A 25,143-nucleotide genomic window follows, 5' to 3' on the forward strand; every position below is an offset into this window, starting at 1 on the left:
GTTGGAAGGAACATTTAAAGATCGACAAGGATGGACAATCCACAGCCTCTCTAGGCAACCTGATCCTTGAACACCCTTATAGTAAAGAAGTTTTTTCTCATGTTTGAATACATCTTGTAATTCAGTTTGTCCCCATTGTTTCTTGTCCTGTCACTGGGCACCTCTGAGAAGGAACTGGCTTCCTCTCATTACACCCTCACATTGGATATTTATATGCACTGATAAGTTTCCCACCCAAGCCTTCTCTTCTCCAGGCTGAACTATCTCAGCTCTGTCAGATGCTCCAGATGCTTCGTTGTCTTTGTGGCCCTTTACTGGACTTGCTCCAGTATGTCTATTCCTCTCTTGTAGTGGGGAATCCAGAGCTAAACCCATCCCTCCACATGTGTCTCACCAGTGCTGAGTAGAGGGGAAGGATCTTCTCCCTTTATGTGCTGACAATGCTTTTTCTAGTGCAGCCTATGATCTTAGCATTTTTCTGTTGCAAGGGTACACAGGCAACTTGTTGCCCAGATCTTTTTCCAAAAACTTCTTCACAGCCAGTCAGCCTTCAAACTATACTTTTGCATGGGGTTATTTCTCCTCAGGGGCAGGACTTGGGTGAACTTTATTTGCCTTCTGTCAGTCCATTTCTCTAGCCTATCAAAGCCCTCTGAATGGCAGCACACCCATCTGATGTATCAGCCACTCATCCCGGTTTTTTATCATCTGCAAACTTGCTGAGGGTACACTCTGTCCCAGCATCCAGGTCTTTAATCATCTGGTTTAAACAGCATTGGCCCCAGTGTTAGTGTACCCTTGGTGTGATTGGCCTCCAGCTGGACTTCATGCAGCTGATCACAATTTTAAACCCAGTCATTCAACCAGTTTTCACTCCATCACACTGCCCACTTAGATAAATCTGTAATTCATCAGGCATAATTTAATCTTCATAACTCCATACAGCCTTCTCCCTGTTATCTTCTTGTCCTTCATGTGTTTGCAATGGTTTCCAGAATTATTTGTTCCGTCACCTTCCTAGTGATCAAAGACAGCATGCTCCTTCTTACCCTTCTTGAAGGTAAGCATGACTTTAATGTAGACTGTGAAATTCTGCTTGAAAATACATGAAACAGATTAGAAAGTGTTGATGAGAAAGCAAACTGAAGCTGTGTTACTCAGTACCGCTAATCCCTGAAGGCATGTAATAACACTATGGCAGAAAACTCTCACAACATTTTTGTACCTTTAGGTTAACATTCATGTTATTTATGTTTTGAAATCTGTACTTTGCATACAGTTTTATATTGAGATCCTACCCACTTCGTGGATATGATGTTAATTACATGAGTCTACAGCACTTGGGCTACTGGAAGCAAGATTTTTTCATTCTCTCTCCACCTTGCTTGGGGGACATCTGAGACTTCTAAAGTTGTACTCCCATCACAAGGCTGTTGTATAAGAAAAGGCCCATTTGTGTAGTCTGACATTTGCCAAAAACAAGTAGAAAATTCCTCATTTAAAGTAGAAAGGGAACAAAAAGAAGCCCTTTTTTAATAGTGCTTGGTCTTGTTAGCTAATTTTAATTTGTGTTTAATGTTTGCATTTTTTAATATAAACCAGAAAACATTTCATAGGGTTTCTTGTATTTAAAAATACAAACTAGCCTATTTTAGTATGTAGGAAAGAAACCAAATGCAAAAAATGGTACTGGAAGCTACTATGCATGTATATAAAGTTTATCTGTAATTAGTGAATAGAGAAACTCATAAATACCTGATAAAGTTCTTGCAACTAAAACAGTCAGTGAGATGATAAAATAATAAAGTCTGTTGGGCTAGGTGTTGATTCTTATGTTTCTTATAGTGGGGGACTGAAATGCCATGCTGGGGCCCTTTATGTAGTTCATTAATAAATCTTCAGGTTTTATTGCTGTTTCTTTCATGCATGGACCTATTTTTCTGTGCATCTGGAGTGATTACTTATCACTTTTTGTGTGCAGATTGTACATGATTTAAAGGTGGATTTTTATGTGCTACAACTGTTACTGTGTAAGCAGAAAGCAAGCCTTGCTTTATCATGGGCTCTGATTAATCTAAAAATCATTGAAAACAGTCAGATCTGAGGTTTTTCCATACCCCTCATGACCTTCATGCAAGAGAATATAGTGATTCTCTTGCATGCACTGTCATGTACTATTAAAACATCACTACATTTAAAACAAACTTGAACAAACATGAAATGCTGAAATAGTTTAATTGGTGCCAGAGGTTAATGTGAAGTTTATTCTGTGTGTGTGCATCTTAGTTACATTTACTGTAACATGACCAAAAGGAACAAAGAAAACTAAAGAACACGTTCAGATTTATCTTACTCGGAGTGCATGTTCTTCACTGCTTTTGCCCCGGTGTCTGTCACAGTCAGGCAGATCTATTTATTCTTTAATATGTAGTAAACAATGTAAAGTAAACAATGAAAATCGGATTTTCCAGCAAATATCTTTTACTGGCTCAATCATTCACATTTTTACCTGTATGAATAATATCTGCAAGAGTGCTAGACTGAAAAAAGTCCCTCGTGTGAGTGTTTGTAGGGCTAGTATGTATGGAAGGGGCACTTGAAGTATTACAGAAAGTAGCAGTTAATACACAGATCTCGATTTTCAGATGAGACTCTCATTCTTCAACTTTTATTCTTTTGTGAGCGCAAGTTGTTGAATGGTTTAGTAAATAGAATGCAATTACAGATACATTCAGAAGTGACTCCCTGAATGCATTTCCCAAGCTAATGAGATCTGCAAAAACCAAGTATATTTATTTCCTAATATTTATATAGATTTTCCTATTTGGGATATTGTTAAAATTGATACACTATTAATCAGAGAATTTTTTTTTGTCCTCTGCAAAGCAAACAAACCAAGGTTCTGTCCATTTAGTTTCTTTTTTTTTAAATCATACATTCACTTTAGAATTCATTTGTGTGGGTGCTACATGTTTGTGTGTTGTAGGTAGGTATCTGTGGGTGTGTATGTAAAGCATGAGTTTAAGGGAATTTTTTTTAGAGGGTTAGATTTTTTGTGTGTGTACTTTTTGTCTTTGGACATCAAATCTGGTTTGTGGAGTGACTTCTTACCTTTAAAGTAAGTGGCTAATAGGCAATTACTGCAAGGTAGTGCCTCACAAATGATCAAAAGGAACAAGTTGCAACATTTCAGAAAGCTCTGTCCTTCAGTCACATTAGTGTCCTAGCCAATGGGTCTGACGGAAAGAAGTATTTACAGAACGCTTGGGTATCTTAGACTTTTGTTTTTCTTGGGAAGCATTGTAAGGCTGAAGCCTTTATGACATCTTTAAATGTTTGTCACTACAACTCCTGGCTTCTATCAGGAATCATTTTCATGTTGTTAAAAGTGATGTGATTTGTGTCAGTATCGAGGTGTGTGTTCCTTGTGTGCGTTACACTCTACAGTATAGGATGAGGGGCTGAAGTTGTTTCTTAGTGGAAATAACATGGAAAACACTTTTCAGAATAATGGCCAGATTTACACTCTAACACACAGATTTATACCAGCAATGAATGACAGCATAAGAGCTTACTTTCAGCATCAAGTGACAGCATTGCTGCCAAGCACAGCAGTCCTGCTCTCTCTCCACCCCTGGTATTTGCTGCTGTGCTGCTCCCTTACACTGGCACAAGCATTCTTACCGCTGCCATGAACTCTGGGTCAGGGAAATCACCCAAATTAAAATGAAACTGTTTCTTTCCACATTTAGTTCTACTACGGATCAGTTCCCTAGAGCAGTTCCTTAAATGGCCACACAACCACTTGTACCAGCTCCATGGAGGGGACAGAGCAGAACCTGGGACTGAGAGCCCATGGGGGGAACAGGGAGTTCCTGATTTCTTAGGCAGTGCTTAATCTATACTTGCTGAATGTATACATGAAGCCATGGCTCCAGGATGCATTTTCAGTCAGTTAAAGCCAATCTGAGACAGACACTGAGATGGATAATATCTCTTTCACTTCCCTGCTCTGTGACATGTTCCCTTCCTACCCTGTTTGCAGTATTGCTTCAGGCTGCCTGTTTGATGCAGGCAAATATTCACATATTCAGCTCAAAGATACAGTGCCAAGAGGTAGGGCTTGCAAATCTCGCTTTTAGCAGTAGAGTCAGCTGCCATGTAACATGAGATTTGTTTTTCAACCTGCATACTCCCCACCCTGAAAAGAAGAAGGATTAAATGTTATGTGTTGGAGTTTGTGCTAGATAGAAGACACACAAAGCTAGATGTCTGCAGGTTTCTGAATGTATTTAGCTGTCTAAGGCCCTATTGTGGTCCGGGAAGGTCTAAGTGGTACAGTCAGGAATTACAAACCTGTTCAGCTGATGCAGGTGTCTTCTTTAGGATGAGCCCTCAAGACACCACTGGGCAGGATTCAGTTCCCTCAGCACAGGACTGAGTTCAGTGTGAGGGGCTCCAGCCAACCTGCCTGACCCCTGTCCAACCCTGCAGAATGGCATGGATTTCCTGTCAGTCTTCTGTTATATTTGCCAGCTCTCTGCAGATGTCCCAGATACTTTAAAAGATCTCAAATGGCCCTGGATACCTATCTTTAGGCAACAGAATCCTAATCCACTCAATAGATTTTCACTGTCTATAATGAATGCTTAGGATGACTATTTTAAGAGACAGACATCTACAGTGTCCAAGTTAGGTGAAACAAATCCCCATAAATTCTTTTAAAAAAAACACCACATATCTAATGTAGCATGAGTGTAATTCAATGCAGTAATATTTCCCAACATAGTGCTGGAAAGAAAGTGTAAGAAAGCTTCCAGCTGCTGCTGGCAAGAACATTAAAGGAACTGCAGTTACTAGAACCAGCAGATCTACAGCCTAAATCAAGGGTAAGGATTTGGGCTGTGGTTACAACTATGAGCTATGTATACTCATCCAGAAAAGCCCTCTGTGGTGAGGCTTAAGTGTTGTCATTCCAGTAAAGGGTTGCATGAGTATATACATTCAGTGGAGAGAACAGATAGAGGAATGCCATAGGCTCCAAAAGGAGTTTCTGCTTGGGATAGCCATCATGTTTTTTTTTCCAGAATATTGCTCTCCACAATCTCTTTACTTATTGGGGTGTTTCTAGTGAATCAAGCTGTGTGGAACCAGGAGGGGTTTCATAGTGTCCAGCCCAAGGGCTTGATGTTCTCCAGGTAAAAGTCTGAGTAATGGCAGATGGCAGCTCTGTGTGTTATACCAACTTAAACTGCATTACTGAAGGTAGGAGAGTTGCCTGATTGCCATTACTGTGCTGGGAAGGGAACAGTATGTTTTTCACTCAGTCTTGATTTACTGGCAGAATGGGAAGCTTTGTGTGTTCTGGGAAACTGTATGACCTGATACCTCTTGTGTGTGCTGTGGGAGTCTGCTACAGTCCTGGATACGATTCATGAGGAATCACTCTCTAGAGGGACTGTAGTGGAAGGCAGGTAGATTGGAACCATTAATATGTAAAACATGATTCTGGAGTTCTACAGTATATTTCACTTTGCTTCATACAGAGAAATATTATTATCCATATTATTATTATTATTCATAGTAGTATTATTATAATGTTATTGATTTTTTACCAAGTCAAAGAGAATTCATCCTCAGCCTGTTGCATAGGTTCTTCCAGTTCTGAATAAAGACGCAAATTCTCTGTAAAATTAAAAATCTCAGTGCGTAATGTGAACATTAAAAAAATGTGGGTGTGGTACTGTGAGCATATTTATCCACATTTATGTTGCTAATATGAAGTGCATCTCACTGGTGAACATCTGGTATAGATATCCAGGCTCTTCTGTGGTGGCAGAGCAGCACAAAAAATAGGGACCAGGTCTTCATCATAATGAACAGTCATTGCTCCATTTGCTTCAGCTGAGCTGCAAAATGAGACTTGAGGCTGAATATGGAGTGAATTCCATGTCCTCAATTAACTGTTTAACTGAACATTCAGGCCCTGTGCATTCTTATATAAGTCTTTGTGTATGCCTGTCTGTAGGCACTTACATACACATATGTCATTCTCTTATTTAAGATACATACAGAGAGAAAGAGACACATCATAGGAACATACTTATGCCCCACAACTGTCAGATCTCATATTAAAGAGTATTCCATGAAAGCAGTGCAACTCAGTTTTCTTTGCAAATCTAACAATGTACAAAGAAATATGGCTTAAGTTCATCAGGTGAAATGCATGTGGCTTCTTGAAAATATAGGATATATATATCTGTGGGGTAGAAATCCAGATTCTTCCCAAAACTTACATGAAAAATGTAAATCTGCATGGACAAAAAATTTTATATCAAAAAAGTACATATCAGGTGTAAAATTCTTTACTGTTAATAATATGCTCTGTGGACCACTCAAATCATACTTACCACATTGGTGTTAACATCAGTAGCCAGACTGCATTGTTTGCTGAAAATTGCACCGCACACTGCCTCTTGGGCATAGTCAAACTATAGATATTAATATTGAGCTTCAGTTCACTGCTGGTGTTTGAAATACTGGGCTGAAACTCTAGGAATGGAGGGAATTGTAGAAATTATATTCTCTAAAACATAAATGTTTATAATTTTTCGTCTCCTGTTAATAATAATATTCTGGCAAAGGTTAAAGCATATAAATATTATACTTACTACAGTCAAGAGATTTATACCTTGTTGAGTATGTCTCTGAAAGAGCTCTAAGTACTGTAAGCTGTTTGCTTGACACACCATTTAGATTTTGTAGGGAGATAATGAAAGTTTCACATACTGTTCTCTTACTGACCCAAATACTCTAAATTTGACTGTTAAGCATCAAAACTTTGGTTGTATTGACTCAAACATCTTTCCTAAACATTTCTGAGATCAAATTCCACAGAAAGGGGAAGAAACTCAAGCAAATCCCATGATAGTATGCCTCCCACTGCCTGTCTCTCATATTGTGTCTTTATGGTGGAGAGGGATTGGATGTTTGGGCATAGCTCCTAAGAGATATAAAAGGATATAAAATATAAAATACTTTCCTCATTATGAGAAGCTGATCATTTTGCCATTCTGAATCCATTATATTTAACACACAAAAAAAAAATGCTATCTAGACTTCAAATCTCACACTGAATGATTCTTGCTTTATGGGAGGAAATGATAAAAAATTCTTATGGGTACTCAAAGCTATAAAACTGAGTAATATCTTTTTAAAATTATGCTCATTGATCATATTTTTTCATTGATATATGATGCTTACTTAAATATACAGTGTTATTTAGTTTTTGTTTCAAAGATTTTATACGGTTTCAGGAAAACGGAAAATCTTTTTTAAAAATTTTATATTCATTTTGATTTCAGAAATACTTCAGGTTTATAAATATCCACCTTATAAAATATCTCTAGATTATATTAATGAAATAGCATTCAAAACACTGTTAAAGTGTATTTCCTTTTATCTAACCATCACGTCAGACCTAGTTCTCTTTCCATCATGCTACATTATAATTCTTTAAAACTTTTTTACAAAATTTCTGCACAGTACTTGGTTACTGCTGACTTAATAGGTGATTGTAAGGGTTCAATTTTGTGCCAACCATAAACAAAAAATTCTTATGCAAAATATTAAATATTAGATTGCAGAGAGAATTCTGGAACTCACAGGAATAATTCACAGCAAGTTTTGCACTATTTGTATTGTAGGAGTTTTTCTTTTATTTTGCAAACAGTGGATTTAGTGGAACACTAAGTGAAGGGGCATATTTATCATTAAATTTTTCTTGGTGTAAGTAGAAATTTGGATTTGGCAAAAGTGTATTAGTTACTCCTTCATTTCTTTTGATACCAAACCTGATATAGGAAACCACTATTTTCATTCCTGTTCAAACATATTCTGTTTTTTCAAATTGTGTTCTTTTCACCCCTAACACTCCTTTCCTGTGTCACATTTTATTGTGATTTACTGCTCTAAAAAAATGATCTTCTGGCATATGTTGAAAGCTACTGAGGAAGCTGCATTTTAAAACAACTCCAAATCAATTCTATCAAATCAAGACAGAATTATGGAGGAAAGTAAAATTTAGAGACAGTCTTAAAGACAGTAAAATATGTGAATTATAAAAAAATTCTAGAAGAGAGTGAATATTAAAACTATAAGTATGGTACAGTATGTGCACAAAAGAGGTGAATTGTCTTAATAGTTTCTTGCAGAGTAGTTTATTTTGAAAAGTGGCAGCTAGGACCATCAAGAGATGAAATTATTTTCAGTGTGACAAGATTTGGTTAGATCTGAAATGTGCAGTGATTTTCCTTTATTAAAATAAAGTCTACTTTACTGCTTGCCAGATGATAAATATTAAATAGCTACCTAGTTCAAACAAAGAAACAAACAAATTTCAGAACTCATGACAAATGCTTGATATGCCAAATCAGTATTATTAATGAAATTCATCAATTATTTTGTTACTGATCCCCGATTTCACCATAGCTTCTTTTCACCATCTCTTTTAATATGAATGACTGCGTAGATGGAAGAATCACCCAAGATGTAAGATACTCCCTGCTGATATATTCCAGTCTGCCTGCTCAGGGACTTGCCCAAACCAAGTCTGGCTTCATATGTTATGTTTGCACCATACTCTTCTCTACATATTCTAGGCTTTTATAGTCAATATGTTAGTACTCAGATAAGAGAAAGCTGATGTTATAAAGCCAGCCTCGCTCAGCACTATAGGATTTAAGAAGAGACCACACATTTACTTTGAAGTTGAAAAATAGTCTAGCCATTAATGAGTATGCTCAAACTTTAAATGTTATTCTGGAATATTTTAGGCACTATATATATCCATCTGTGAGTAATACTTATGCGTAGTGCAAACCAATATGTTGTTATGCAGAACTTCCATGCACTTCTACATAACATTTCTTTTCTTCAGATCTTGTTGCATACTTGGTAAGAGCAAAGAATTTACCTAGAAGGTTATAACTTTCCCATACAGTATATTGTGCAAATCTCATTCTCCAGCAATTTTTGGGTGGCTCTGTTCCAAAATCTCCTACGAAGAAAAAGTTTAACCATAATCTGAATGGATCTCCAGGTCCACTTTCATGCCATGAGGTTTGCTACTCTCTTCTCCAATACATTCAAATAACTGTTGTTTTTCTGCTTATCAGAACATGATTCAGAAAAAGCAGTGTCATGTGAGGACACCGGTGTGAAAACTGGCTGAGAAATTTGTCTGACGCATATTGCTGGCACCCCTCCTTGTCTTTAGTTGTTGAATAACATTAAAGGAAACCTTCAAAATATAAGTTTGGAAGACTTGGCCTATATTATACCTCTATGTAACCAGTTAGTGTATTTGTCACAAGGACATGTGATGACAGACCAGATTGAAAATGGTATCTATGGCCACACATGGGTAGAAAAGAAAGAGACAAGTGTATCCAACAGCCTGTAGAGCGCACTATGGAAAACACTGAAAGAACCTAAGAAAAAATCTACCCTCCTCATTTATATTCTGCTAGCTAGATAAACCTTCCCATCTACAGAACAACACTGTCCCTTACTGAGCTACATAAACTGTCTAAGGATCAGCAATCAGCAGGGATGAGTAGGCAAAGCAGAGCATCAAACTGGTAGAGCTTTGGTTCTAGTAGGGCTGAGTCTTGTGTCATTGCCTTTTGTGCATAGAGACGTACCAGCTCAACTGGAGCTTGTTTGTGTGGCTCTAACGGGATGCATGTGCTGTGTCTTACCTTAATGTGCCTTGGCACATGAATGTGAGAGTATCTTGGTGATTGCAGATTGAAATATCTGTCAATAAAAGAACAAGGAGACTATAACATAGGTCTCTAATGTAAGCACAGAATAGAGCAAATGTGTCTGCATTGAACAAGTAGCTTTTGAGACGGTACACTCTCAAGTTTCATTTAACTTTTCCATGTTCTTTAACATAAGGACTTTTTTCAAGCTTATCCTGAAGTTGCTCATTAACTAGAAAGTGAAAAGAAAATGCTTTCCCATGGTTATGTTAGACTGTATTAAGCTCACAATCTTTCCAAGAAGCTATTCAGTGAATATGTGAAGAGCTGAAGAACAGAGCTATTGCTTATATTTCAGCATCTAAGGAATCTATAACATATGTGCATTTAATAACATGAGATCAGAATCATATCCAGAAGATTAGAAATATGTTTTGACAAACACTTTTCAAGGTCGGAATACGTTCTCTTGAAATGTTTAAGTCAAAGTGTTTAAAAAAGACTTACTGTGAGACCTCCTCTGGACTTCAATGCCCAGTTTTAGTCAATAGTTTTTGAAGGCCTTCACCATAGGAGGTGGAGAGAAGGTCAAGAAGCCTCCGCTTTATAGGTGGAGATTGAGTTTTTGATGTGGAATAGCAATAAGGCTTTTTGTAGCAATAGGGTACAGGAGGCACAGATATGAAAGATCCATTTCAGTCACATTTCCTACAGAGTTAAACAGCAGAAGAGAGATCCCAGATCATTCCTTCACCATTCCAAGTGAAACTTGCTGGAGAAGACTGGGTGAGATTGGATTGAAGAAACTTAAAAGGAAGGTGAGCGACAGACCTGTCAGTCTGACCTCAGTGCCAGGGAAGGTCTACGCAGATAAGGAGTCACTGCCATGTTTTTCATTAATATTTATGTGCCATAGATTGTTTTACACAGGAGGATCAGCAGTAGCTTGCTTTCAGCCTGACCAACTGGTTTCTTAGAATTCAAAGATGGGCTCAAATGTACATCTTTCCAGATGTCTCAAACAGTGGCCCAGCTATCAGTGACATTTTATACATTGCATAGTTATCTGTGTGAAGATTAATACTTCTGCCATCCCATCTTCTGATGTTAAATCAATTGACATCCACACCTGTTCAGTCCTATAGAATATAAGAAAACCCAGACAGTGTAATTTATGCACCTCTCATCAGTCCTGCTAAATCCTTAATTTTCTTCTATAATTAAGGTAAGAAGCGAAAGAACTATGCTGTACAGACATCCAAGGGGTAGCTCGTTGTACTGGGTCTGACTGACCTGGAATTTATTTTCCCGTATAGCAGCCCTCACAGTGCTGTGTTTATGCTGGGAGCTGGCAGGGTGTTGGTAGCACCCTGGTGTTGTGGCTGCTGCTGAGTGGTGCTTACACAGCACCAAGGCGCTCTCTGACATTTCCCTCGCCCCCTCCAGTGGGGGAAACACAGCCAGGACAGGACAGCTGCCCCAAACTGGCCAAAGGGATATTCCAGACCACATGACGTCTGCTCGAGTATAAAGCTGGGAGAAGGGAGGAAGGGAGTAGGGTCACATTGGGTCCTCCGAGGCAACCACTACCCGTATGGGAGCCCTGATCTTGAGATGGCCCCACATCGCCTGTCCATGGCAAGTAGAGAATAAATCTGTTTTCTTTTTTTGCTTCTGCTTGAGGACCTTTGCTTCACTTTGCTTACATTAAAACTGCTTTTGTTTTACCCACAAGGATTGGGGTTTTTTTCCTATCTTGTTTTATTTCCCCTTTTTGCCCTGTTAAGAAGAAAGGGAGAAGGGGGGAAGTGACAGAGCGACTTGGTGGGTACCTGGCATTTAGCCAGGGTCAAACCACCATGCTCATCTTCCTAAACAGTGAGGCTTTCACAGGTGGCTCAATGGCAATAATTAGCTAGAAGGATTTCAGTAGCCATCTACATTTATCTGGCAGGAGGGCTGCCCAGGCTGGTTCAATCTGGGATGTCCTATTAATTTTACTGAGCAACGAGTGAGTTTTGTCATATTGTCACCTCTGCTCTATCCACTGTTATTCATGGCCTTGTAGAACTTGGGACTTCTCTGGCATTCCTGGAATGGGCGTCCCCAACCCATGGGCCTCCGCTGCCAACATGTTACTGCATCCTACAAGGAATAGGGATCCTAGCAAGTAGCAAGGGTACTGTCAGACTTAGTGAGGGAAAGAAAATAAACATTTTGAACAGCCATGAAGTCAGTGAAAAATAACAAGTTTAACACCCCCAGCCAAAAGGGGGAGGTAAGTGATGACAGCTGGGCAGCATGTCATCAACATCATGCAGATTGCTGCAGGCTGAGGCAAAAGGAGTTTTCCTAGCAACTTCCTAAGCGCCCCCAGTTGCACTGCAGCCCAGGAAACCACTCTAGTTTGTGTGTCAGAGATGTTATCAGCTGCAGCAGGCAACACACAGTACTCTGAGGTCATGTCCCAACAGGCAAGTGCTATGTAGCTCCCTTTCAGGAAAGGGTGGGAAAACTTTTCTTTAAAACTGAGAAATGTTTGTGCTAGCTGGCATGTTGAAACTGCTGCAGTCACACCTCCACACATTTCTGTACAAACTAAGGTAAAAAATGTAAACTTGAGAACACAGATACCCAGGTCTTCACCTGTCTGTATGTGATAGCCAGCAGATTCAGTAGGAGCTGGACTTGATTTAGCCAAAACATTGCCTCCCTGACCCTTGGGAAAAAGCTGAAGGATTTTAATTTCTGAATACATGTGGGAGAACAGTCACGGAAACTTTGATCAAGGATTTTTCAAAAGCCTGAGTGATGCCAAATAAACTTCAACTTGGCATGTCAAAAAACACACATTGGTATTTGAAGGTCAGTATGTAAATTTTGAAAAAATCTTGCTAAACATATTATAAATAAAGGGATTTTTATGTAGATATGCCTCCTCACTAAGACATTGCAGTATTCTGCTAGTACATTAAGACAGGGAATAATATCTGAACCAGTAATCTCCTTTCAAGCCAAATAAAAGTGTGAACCATACATAAATGGGTTGTTAGAATTTGTTGTGTGCTCCAACCATAAAATTTAAAGATGCAACTCTTCTACTGATGATTTTTGTTACAAAAGCTCTCAGACAAACAACCAAGTATTAAAAAATTATCATCAACTAGCCCTCCACAACCATTCAACTACAGATTTGAATTCCCATAAGAGAAGAACAAAACAACTTCCTAGGGTTTAACAACAACTCAAAACACAGACCAAAGCACCCTTCCTTAGAGTTTAACAATAATCCAAAACACAGAACAAAGCACCACTTCCTAGGGTTTAACAACCACCCAAAACACCCTATCATTTCATAGGGTTTAATGACAACCCAAAACACTCTATCACTCGCCTAAAAAGTGAGGGCTCTCAACCCTGAGGAGCTTCTGAGGGCAGCATCCCAACCCAAGTAATCTTAAGGAGTTTCCTTAGGCAGCATTCTAGCCTAAGAGAAGAACCCTATACCACACCACCCCAACAGGAAGATTAGATCAGAATAGTTGCCCCCGGGGACTCCATTTATACCAGGCCCAATTTGATCTATGGTCAACAGAAGCTCCCACTGGACAAAGGCAATCAACAGCTACTGCACTTCAGCAGCTAAGAAGCCCCATTTTCATTGGGTGGGTGCACCTGCCACAATTTTCATTTAACTTAACTACTTATCTCAAGGCATAAGTGAAGATTACATGCATATGCAGAGAGGAGGAGGGAGAGAGAAATAACATGTTGGAAGCAACATACTATCAAGATTGAGTTGTCATAATTTCACTCATTTCTGTCTGCTGTACCTCTGCTTTATGTCTGTTGAGCTTCCATCTTGGGAAACTCACAGTGGTCATAATATTCTGGAATTTTAATTCTGCTCTTCATTTTAGAAGTTCTTGCCTATACTTAATTTTGATATTTAAACAGATTTCTCACATCTTAACTTGAATGTGTTAAGGAATTTTTGGCTTCTCATAATTTATTTCTTTTTTTATCTTGTGATATACACTGTGATTGCAGCACAGGAATTTGAGATAAAATAGGAATATAATAATTGCTGCCTTAGGAATATACAGTTCTGTTCCATAGGATAGGCCTCAAGAAACATGAAAAAACTTGTCATGATATAAAAAACAATGCATTAATGCAAAATACTTATCTTCTCAGAAGAACTATCTTTGAATACCTCTTTACGAGGCTTGTCTTAAGGCAAAGTTACAGTGATTTAAAAAGGAACCCTTTTTTGTCCTTGTCTGTATCAACAATTTTGTATGTCTTCAGTTTTTCACTCTACCCTTCCTGAGCAGGACTAAATCACCTGCAAAAGGTTATAGGTTTGGCATAACTTAAAAAGGATCAAAGGCACCACAGAGGAGTTTCTCTGGTCAAATAATATTAAAAGTTAAGTGAGATTACCTGGTACAACTACTCTGAAATGAATTAAAAGTAAATGTTAAATGGACCTGCTTGACATTTGTTCTCCTACAGTCAGGCATTTTATTTGTTGCATTGCCAGAACAGAAGAGGAACCAAAATTCAAGTCTGTGGAAGTGAATTCTTAATAAAGAAAAACAGTTCAATCACTTTGACATGGAGTTAAAAGAATAGTTTTCCTATTGGTGCTCAGTGAGTTATAGCAAGTCCTGTTGATAAAATGGAAACGCTGTTCCATTTTGTTTAGAATAGGTTTTGCAAAACACAACCACCTCTTTAATCCCACTTGTATATATTTTCCTCTTAAGGTTGTAAAATTTGAAATTTTTGAGCCTGGACTGTCATCTGAAATGAGGGAAACAGTCTGCAAAAACAGTGTACAACAGCTAGAGTTAAAAAGTTCAACTACTTCTTCAAGGGTAATTTACCATTTTGACACACATACCAATTTCAGATTCATTATGAAAAATTAAGAGGCCTCAGTTTCAGATGGCACCCACTCATGTGCCCTTGTTTTAAGCATGAGAATGATATTGCAAGCATTGAAGTATTAGGCATGAATGAAGGAGTTTGCAGTAATGGGTTCTAAATTAAAATGTTATTTAAAGAAGGAGAAATTGATATATTATTTTCCCAGAATAAAGGAATTTCTTAAAATAGTACAGTATTAAGTGAGATAATATTTTGATTGTAAGCATATTTCTTCTAGCTCCTGTTCTGTTGGAATGTCTTTCATTTTTGAGGTCACAGTAGACTTTTCTGTTATTACTCATTAGTTTCAAGACTGAGACTGAGGATATCCCATGACCCTAAAATTTAACACTTTGTCTGATTAGGCTTTAAATGACAGCCATTTTCCTACAGGCTAATATGTGTGTAGCACTGCTTTGAAGGTATAAACCAAAAGAAAGTCCCATATGGGACAGTAACTAAGCTAGTGGAGCTAAACCCGTTATTCTGCGAGACAAGGAAATGAACCTTGCTTCATTTCAGCTGGAGCCTTTTTTTTGGGGAGAAGTTGTCTGGCGCCACAAAACAAATTAGTAAGCAGAGACCTGAAGACTATTAAGTTTATTTTAAGAATGTGTTGCCAGAGATCTAATAAATTTACTTACTGCTGCAGGCCATGCATGCATGAAGTCTTACTAATCCAGGTGGAGGTTTTTTTTCTTCAGAGGGAGGTGCAGGGTGTGGATCCTTAGGAAAAAAGGAATTCTGCTTTAGGTAATATGGGCATTGTTTAATGATAGATATGACAGCTTGAGTGGTATGTTTGGGTTCTCTTTGTTACTAGTCACAATGAAGTATAAATTATTTTCCTGATGCAAAGTTAGTTTGTGACTACACAAAGTGCTAATAATTTTAATGACAACATGGAAATAACTTTATAATAATAGAATAATTCTTCTAAACTAAATGGATTTTTTTGTTGTTATTTTCAGGTATTCCAAAGATTACTTCTAAAGCATTTGAATTTACAAGTTTACCATATTACAGTTCAGGACTAGTCATATCTTTGTCTTTTCTCAGGACTCTCCTTCTTGCACACAGGAAAATCATGTCATTGGGATTTCATTAGCTATCTAGACCGATGGGTTGAACATTCTCCCATTATATTCAATGGAATAGGCCAAATCTTTCCAGAGGGTAATTCAACTGTGCATATCAGGTGTACCTGCACTTCCTGAAGATGGAATTCTTTCCATTCATTATGCCTAGACAGCTAGCTTAAATTAAACACCTGTCTTTCTCATGATAAAAAAAGATCGTATGAATCCTACCCTTAAATGGCAGGTCTCTTGTCTTCACCTTTTGTGGAACAGGAGCCAGTTGATTATGTTCCTGTGCCCTGGGACCTGAGCAAAAGCATATTGTGTTCTACCGGTAGTGGTTATTTACTGGAACTACTGAATTTGGCTACTCTTGATTATTTTTCTGCTGAGAAGAAGTGGTTATGCTTTATTCAGTATGCAATAACTTAAACTATCATTTCAAAATAAAGACTTACCTCAAGGATAAGAACAAAGACTTCAGAGAACGAAGCACTGCTATTAGAGCAGTCTACAGACAACCCTACCTCCTGGTTCCTTCCCTCTTCTGGGTCTAGTAGGACATTGTGTTCAGTAGCTCTCAGCAGTCCCCTTTCAAATGCATCTTCACCTGTCCATCTCCTTGGTTTTGGTATTGTCCTGCTTCTCTTTATTCTGTTTGTATGAGTTAGTTCTCCAGAAGGAAGATTAAGCTCCCAAACATTTTACTCTCTTTCATGTCCTTTACTACTTCCAAATATCAGCAAGGATTGCTACTGAATAAAATAGTCCCTTGTAAGTGCCCAGCAAATAAGGCAATACTACCAGAGACATCTGGCACACTTTTTTTAACTTTTTTTTTCCTCTTCATCACCTTACAAACAGTGGCAGGACAGAAAAGTCTTTCTTCTGCTTTGTTATGTGTCATCTTGTAAATTCAGTTTAACACCAACTTTCGCATGTGCCTGCTGCACCTGAGTTTCTTAGAGATCTGCCTTCCAAACACCAGCCTGTTGGTGACTGCTTGACATCAAACACTAGCCAAAATCAGGTGCATTCAGCATAGCTTCAGGTTATTATTTATAGTGTATCCTGATCCTGTAACATGCTCACTTTCACCATTTGTAGATGGCTTGGTGTTTTTTGATCAATAGTGCATGCAGACTAAGAGAGTGGAGTCTGATTAGGAATTGTTTTGAGAAGATTCTGTGATGAATGCCTTGCTCCTGTTAACATTCAGTGAGACAAAGTTTTTCTGCAAAGAAAATGTCAGTTCTGATTTGTAATGAAAATAAGCCTATATTAATTAGAAAATACACTTTCTATGGAACTGATACTTGGTGGCACTTCAATTTTCAAAGAAATCTTTCCATATAAACTGTGTGATGACCTGATGTATTAGTGGGATTTAGATCTGATCTTCTGGTCATTGTCATCACAGTAACCTATCTGCCTGCACTGTGAATGTTGCAAGATTTTAAAGTGCTGTAATGTTATTGCTGATATATACATAGAACAAATATTATATATCCATTCTTTTGTGAATATATTAATATAGAAATATGTTTGATTAGTATAAATAATATATATGTGTTTGTGTATAATGAACTATCATTATTTTACTTTTAGCCTACCTTTAATTTAATTTAAATTCCTTGCTCTCTTAGAGGAAAATTTAGGTTGTATCTGACATATTTTAAGTGTCTACTTTAAAATGAGATTAATCAAATTCTAGAGTGTGATTGTCAGGAGAAAGCATTAGCTAAAGTGATTCTGTGAATTCTATTCTATATATGTTCTCTGCCAATGAATTCTGAACAATTGCTGAGTCTTGGAGCAGAGCAGTAAGAACATTTTTTTATACTGTGAAAATTTTCTGAGATACTTTATTCTGAATCAGGATATAAGTTCTTATACATTCTTATAAAGTTTTGCAGAAAAATTAAGCTTAGGCCTTTCAATTTGAAAAAAAAAATATATATAGCTTAGTATTTTTAGTTTTTACATTAAAAATTAGTTTAAATTTGTTACAATATCAATATCAGATACCTAATACTAATTATATACCTAAAAGACTTAAGGCAGATTGCAGAAAAAGATAAAAATTCAACATTTATTCTCTACCAATATTTTCAGCAAGAAGATTAATCAAAGCCAGGCTTTTTATGAACAACTTTGATTTTGATGGATTGTTATTTTGAGGGACAGAAGGAATAATATGAGTAATTTTTGCCCAGTTGTACTTTGTTCAGTCCTGCTAAGAACTTTTTGGGTAGCTCAATGTCTTTATTTTCTGTCACAGACAATGATTGAGCAGCATAAATGTGTACGTGCTTAAGCATTTCAATTAGTAGCACTTCAGTAGTACCCTGAATTCATTAAATTATTTACATATTCACCATTGGAACTGTAGAAGTGGGAAGCATTCAGCTCCTGCAAAGCTAATCCCTTGCTTACAGCACAGAATCCCAAACCAGCAAGTAGATCTTTTGGATTCCCTTTAAATCAGTTACAAAGCTATCCACTTAATATCTATAAAGGATTTCAAACACTCATAGTACTCCACCATTTTTTTTTTATGATTCAAACTGCATTTCTCTCTGTCTGTTTTGCCCTTTGAAAGCTCACAGCCTCTTTGTGCATCAGCAGAATGATGGTATCCTGACTCTTGGTGAACTTATTTGTACTGAACTGATATAAATTGAAATTAATGTAAAGCTATTAAATGCACTGACTGAAAAGTCAGTGCGTGTTTGCTTCCACATTTTCTGTAAATGAAAATCTGGTTAATCTTTTAATCAGAATCTGGTTAATCTCCTGCAGAAGAACTGGGCAGAGGCTTGAATTGGGAATTCCTTAAATTAACCCAGCGTGAATCTCCAGACTGTGCTTGGAGACATCCTTAGTTACGCTTAGTTGAATTTTACTAGGATCAAAATTTAATATGCACTAGCTAGCCTTTGCATTCATGTCTCTTCTCTCACTTCCCCTTCTCTTTTTGTAACAAAGAAACTATACGGTATTCTTCAGATATTTTTTTCTGCTACGTGACTTTAAGCATTTACTTAGTCTAAGCCCTGGCATATGTGGCCATTACAACTTGTTTCTTGGGGGTAGATATAAAACAGAAGAAAAAAAGTTACCGAAACTACTGAAAGACGGAAGCTGTCTGCAGTTCATTGGATACCAGCAATTACACTCCAGGCAAGCCAAGTCCATAATGCTGGGAAGTGTGTGTTTTCTCATGAGAAGTCAGAGAAAGCATTGTTTTAGTCCCTAATCACTAGGGGCTAGTTTAGGGCATTGGTTTTGGTTGTTCTACAAATATATTGAGTTACAGTGGCAGATAGAGTGCAGAAGGGTGCAGACTTCAGCAAGTTATTTTAATGACTGGAGTCCATTATAGTACATTTGAAAAAGACTTATAAAGGTGAAGCATGTTAATGGGTTTCTAATTAGATAAAATTATTAGGTTAGTTTATGCATTGTTGAAGTCAATTCAAAACATTCTAATGGTATATTTTACATACTGGGTTTGCTTACTTATTTCACTTCTGCATATAGTTTTTCTATATGAAATTAAGGCAGTTTTACAGGATGTACCTCTTCCGATATCACAGCAGAGGGAATAGCATATGACCATAGAATCATAGAATCGTTTGGGTTGAAAGGGACCTTTATGGTCATCTAGTCCAATGATGTCTTGCCCCAATGTACTGAATAAAAAACATTTATAATTATTTTATGGGTGGGGTTTTTTTAATAGTTTGGCAAACAAAATATTTACTTGAGACCTTTGCCTTTTTAACCTGGAGCTAGAATGTACTGGGACTATGACACAGTATGGCAAATCAGAGTTGTTGAAGCTATGTGTCTTGAGCTGAACATATAATGTCTTCTCTATATTTATTCTGACTACCAGAATCACCTAAGATTGTGTGTTCCTCCTCTAGTCTGGCACAAAACATGTTGGTACAAACCATGGATAATGATGAGCAAATAATATGGTGATCAAAAAACTTGGGAAGTGGTAAGATTGACAGTCATCTTCATGGCTAAATGAGGAATCGTGATGTTGGGGGCTAAGATTTCTGCATTTCACATCAGATTTTACTTCTAATAAAATGGCTGAGATAACTTAATCCTGGTATATATTAACGAAGTTGGCTTGGTACAGAAGGAGGCTAATCAGAGGATGAAAAAATGGAACAGATGTCTAAAAATGGACAATTCCCTTTTCTTTCCTCTCTCTATGTCTTTGTTTTCCCTGCAGGTTGAACTCAAGTTTATGAGTGGGTTTCTTTTTTCAGATGCTTCACATACCTGCTGCAATGAGGTTCATCCATAGCATGAAGGATAGAGTAATGCCGACTTCGGTAACCCCCCTATCTGAATGAGGCATCCAGTAAGATCAAATATTTTGAACCAAAAGGGAAAGATTGCAGCCCTTGCAGACAGGCAAACAAATCAGCAAGCAGTAGGAGAACCTGGAAAGAGCTGGAGGAAGAAGGAGGAAACATCATTTGTTAAGATGTCTTCTATGGTTTTAATTATGCCATACAGTGATTCTTGAACTATAGGTGAACTGTTAATATTTCACAGTTGCTCTGGTGCTCCTTATTAACATCTTTTTGCCGTCTGTTTAGGAAGTGAAATAAGAGAAGAAAGGAGAGAGGACCAAGAGTAAAAGCTATAAAGAAACTCTTCTTTCTTAGTGCCTTATTTACCAGTTGTTTCATATATGTTCTTTGCCCTGGCAGAATTTATAGGGGTTTATTTTTTCCCCATTTAACAGCCTCACCTAGTGATTAAAGAAGGCAGGTATGTTGTACCATAAAGCTTTACAAGTAGCAGACAGCTCTATCTTGTGGACACAGTGAGTCTGTGTGCCTATGGTTATACAGGTTAATCACTCTTTAGCTGATTCACCTCTGCCATGGATACCATGTAGGGAAGCCAGTATCTGTATCAAGATACATCCATTTCTATTGTCAGTGAACACTGTGGTGTGGTTGTATGCTTTTATTTATGAATTGGGGTTCTGGGGTAGTTCCTAGGGACAGCAAAGCTACAATCGGACATTCTCTATGGAATGCTCTTCAGGCTGCCAGTGCTTGAGAGACACGATTTAATGACAGAGATATATTTTATACTGTCTTCACAGAGCACAGTGATCTGTGGAGAGAACTGGAACTGATTCATTCCTTCTTTGAGCTCTTTGCATCATGACAGAAAGTTATGACAATCTAAACTGTATTTCTCATGGAGGTTTTATATCTTTTTTAGAGATATCTGAGCAGTATGGTTAGAAAAATAAATGCTTTAATTGGAATAATAATTTCAATATTTTCCCTTTAACCAGTTTACTAACCAAGCCCTCTTCCCTCTTCTCTTTTATTCCTGTTGAGTAACTGAAACTGGAGTTTCTGGATGACTTGATCTTTCTAGGAATTTCTGGATTATGACCTGTGCAAAAATAGTGTATCACTGTTTTCTGACGTGAGCAATTTGCTGACAAGACTTCTAGAAAGATCTATTCTGGGTGAGATCCGTCTTTGACTTTTCAGATTCAAGCAAACCTTTTCAGAGGGTATTGTCCTCAGCAGCCTTAGTCAGGCATGAAGTCACAGTCATGAAGTCACTTTGTGACCTACCTTACTCTATATCCTTAGCTTTAGCTCCTTGCAAAGTGTTTGACTGGGTCTCAGAACTCTTGCCATCTCATTTCTCATGGTCTCACTGCACTACATCCTGTCTAGCATCTTCTGATTTAGCACTGCTGAACTCTGATCTCTGGCAAAATTCAAGAATCGGGTTTTCGTGCATCAGTCACTATAGCAACATCTTGCCAACCACATCTCACTGATATAAAAGCAAAGTTACTTTGGACTTAGTTCATTGTCACATGGCCCTCCTTCCTTTTGTTTAGTTTTAAAAGCACTCCAGTAATGGCTTCCCTCTCCAAACTTCTGATATATTTGCATTACAAGCACTTGTCTGGGAGAGGAACAAAAGCAAAACTGTCACTGAGGTATAGTACCTTAATTATTTGCCTAGCAGCTAAATGTTTGACTATGCCCAAGGGAAGCACTAGTGAGCAACGCAAAATTCATTTGCCTATGGAAATATTATTGTAGGGCAGATAATTAATGTAACAAGGAAACAAATTAAGATGGCATGTGCAATTTTATTTCTGATACTTATAATTTTGGAGAGCTGTATTCTTAATATTCTTTACAGACTTTATGTTTGTGTGGTGCTTTGCTCTACTATGTTGTAAAAAAGACAATTTCATCTAGTTCACGCATGGTGGAATTAGTCTTACTCATCATTTGATGACTATAATAAAAACGTCTGCAACGTAACTGGTCACAAGAATCATCTTTAACAGCTGTTGAGGAAAAATACATGTATTTCTGCATATTCTGAGGCACGGCTAATCTCATTCAAAAACTGATGCCTAAAATATTTTGCCTTAAAAACTGCCTCTTTCCCAGTGTTGGTTATAAAGACAGTTTAGGATTTCTAGCCCAAAAATAAATAACTGGCATTAGATAAGAAGTATCATATGCTTCCTGCTCTATTGTGTCAGAGGTCTGTAATAGTAATAACAATAATAACAACAATAGATATAGCAACAACAACGACATTGGTTTTATTCTTTGGGGACACTGGGCCATGAAATGGCTTGTATAATTTAGAAAACATTTATTCTGAACACAAAAAGGACAAAGTGAAGAAAGCAAGATCTAAATTATTTGGGTTTTTTCTTATGGTTTTAGTACTGCACATCCTAAAAGGTGAACAATACATATTTCAGGGGCAGAAGTAGGCCCATAGAAATGGAGGCTTGCTGGAAGCCCCCTAGATATAATACTTTTTTTTTTTTTTTTACTCTAAGAAAAAAATAGAAAGAACTGCTGAAATCCAGAAATAGGTGGAATTAAGACAATATTAAATCTTAAATATTGCCTTTCTTGGGTTTTTTCTTCCTAAATGTCATATTCTCTTTAGGTTTTTCTAACTCAATATACTTTCAACTTTTTCCATAGCAACAATGACAGGAATGAACTGGTTTGGTAGTTGGCTACTGAAATTTCTCGATATGTCTGTTCCTTTTTAACAGCTGGGATTTTTTCTCTTGTATTGTAATTTTAATTTGTTCAGTAATTATGTGCAAATATAGTTTACATTTAAAATCGAACTATTTAAGGCACTAGAGATAAAACTTAACTCTTAACTCTTTGTAAGCTGTAGATTGTATACCTGTGTTCACAACATGTTTAAGCCAGTAGTTCTTTGGACAGTAGACCAAATGATGCCAGAGTTCCTATTGCTTTCCATCCCCTGTCTGAATTTTGTCTGTCTAAAAAGATACAAACTCTGCTAGAAGCTTTTCCTTCAGCTGGGGGGTTTCCAATGTCTGACATTCTCATGTGTAGTAACCTCATGCAGCAGTATTTTTTTCTCAGTAGTGATACTAATGGGTTCTTTCTCCTCTAACTGGCAGTAAATTTTCATTCCATTTATATCTTAGAAACTTTTATCCCTCTGTCAAATTGTGTTTAAATTAGGCAGTGTGTTCAATGGTGGCACACAAATGGCTTTTCTCACTAGATTAAAGAACAAGACATATTCTGTTGCATTTGTCCGAAAAACTAATGGGAAGACCTAACATATGACTAACCTAATGTAAGTTCTGGTATAGCTAAAACTATAGTTACTGGTTTTCTTGTGGTGCTCATTACAATTTTTGGTATGTGTGTTTGTAGCCTTCCCCTTTGTCAGTAACAATAGAGATGAAAAGAGCAGAAAGAAGCAGGACAAGGAGTGCAGTGTGATACTCCAGTAACTGTTTCCCTCCTGTTGTTTACACAGTACCATTGCCTTTACGATTACACAAGTATGGTTGTGTTTTTTTCTAGTAGACAGGTCAGTAAAGAAATATAGAGACTTATTTTTGAAGCGGAGTAGAAGCACATGGAATCGCTACCTAATTTTTCAAGGAACAGAATAGAAGAAACTGGAAGGGGAAAACCAGCCTCCATTTGGCTCTTCCTCCAATAGTTAAGCCATGAGTGAACTGAATACTTAGATACGTTTCTCTGCTCTTCAGAAGAATTACTTTATTCACTGATTGTGTAAAGAAGCGTTCATTTCTAAAGGGAATTCCTTGCACACTTCAGACAGTTGTTACCTGAACAAACCTTGTTCTGTAGCAGCACCTTGTGGGAAAGAAATCAGACTACAGCTTCTCATACAAGCAAGCCAATGTTCCCAGAAGACAGTTGCTGAGTGAGCATCTGCCTTCAGTCAGCTGAACAGGTTATTTTATTCTTGCTATGGAAGTTAGAGGATTCTCCTGAGTAATAGCAAACACATCCGATAGGATGATATACAGAACTTGATTTGTCATGGCCTTTTATCTGTGGCATCCAGAATCCCTACACTGACAAGAAATGCCTTTTTACTGTGGAAAATCAGAGAACAGATGGAGGTAAACTGTATATGAGAAAGTAGAGCTATGCTATATTTTATCAAGATGTTAATCCGATCTGAGATATTCAGCCTGTTGTACAAATACTCGGTTTATAGTCAGTGAAATGGGTGCTAGCTTTTCTCAGCTATTACCTTTCCAACTGGGAAAAACAAACAAACAAACAAACAAACAAAAAACCACCACACCCAGCATTTTTAACTGGACCTTAGAGTGCCATCTGTTTGCATTTGTTGTTTCTGGACTGCTTTTTTAGACTAAGAAAAACTCTGTGAAGCCTGCCATTTCAATAAACATTTCCTGTCATTTTACAGTTGTACAGACTAATTGTAGACAGAACAGCTTCATTTTTGCTGGGAGTGAGAGATCATGCTGAGACATCCTCAGATTTTAGAATGGGATTTAGTGCTTTGCAGCTGGAGTTAAGTCACTTCCATATCATCCCCTCCAAAACTTTGAGGGATGCTTTCTGTATTCCTGCATTGCTTTGCCTTCAAAAAGGGAGCCTACTTCTGTTGATAAATACATGGGCATTTTAGTTTGAAGTAGACTATGACGGTTCTTCTGGTTATTGTAAGAGGAAATACAGTCCTCAATTTAAGGACGAGCCATCAACAGCTGCCTGCCAGAGATCCTGGCTTAGTTCACGTTGACTGTTTAGTTTCCCTAGCTGAGTGTACTGCTTGATGTCCTGTGCTTTCAATTCCCAGTGTTTGAGTGCACAGAAACCATTTGTGTTCAGTGAGACTGCAGAGAAACTGTTGTGCTACTGCTACAGTAGAGACCTTGGAAAGGATCTGTGGAGTCTGCTTTCTTCACCAGGAACATGTTGCTACAGTTGTGCCTGTGTAAAAAGAACTGTGAGGACAGCTTTTGGTCTATTGAA

The 25,143-nt window shown here is 37.6% G+C and overlaps 1 protein-coding gene across 1 annotated transcript in view; it reads left to right on the forward strand.

Moving 5' to 3' along the window:
- FREM2 (FRAS1 related extracellular matrix protein 2) overlaps nucleotides 1–25,143 on the forward strand; it is a 190,645-nt gene that overhangs the window by 99,281 nt on the left and 66,221 nt on the right. The window lies entirely within an intron of this gene.

Source organism: Athene cunicularia (genome assembly GCF_003259725.1).
Source record: "Athene cunicularia isolate RWA chromosome 1 unlocalized genomic scaffold, athCun1 chr1_part1, whole genome shotgun sequence".
NCBI lineage: Eukaryota > Metazoa > Chordata > Aves > Strigiformes > Strigidae > Athene > Athene cunicularia.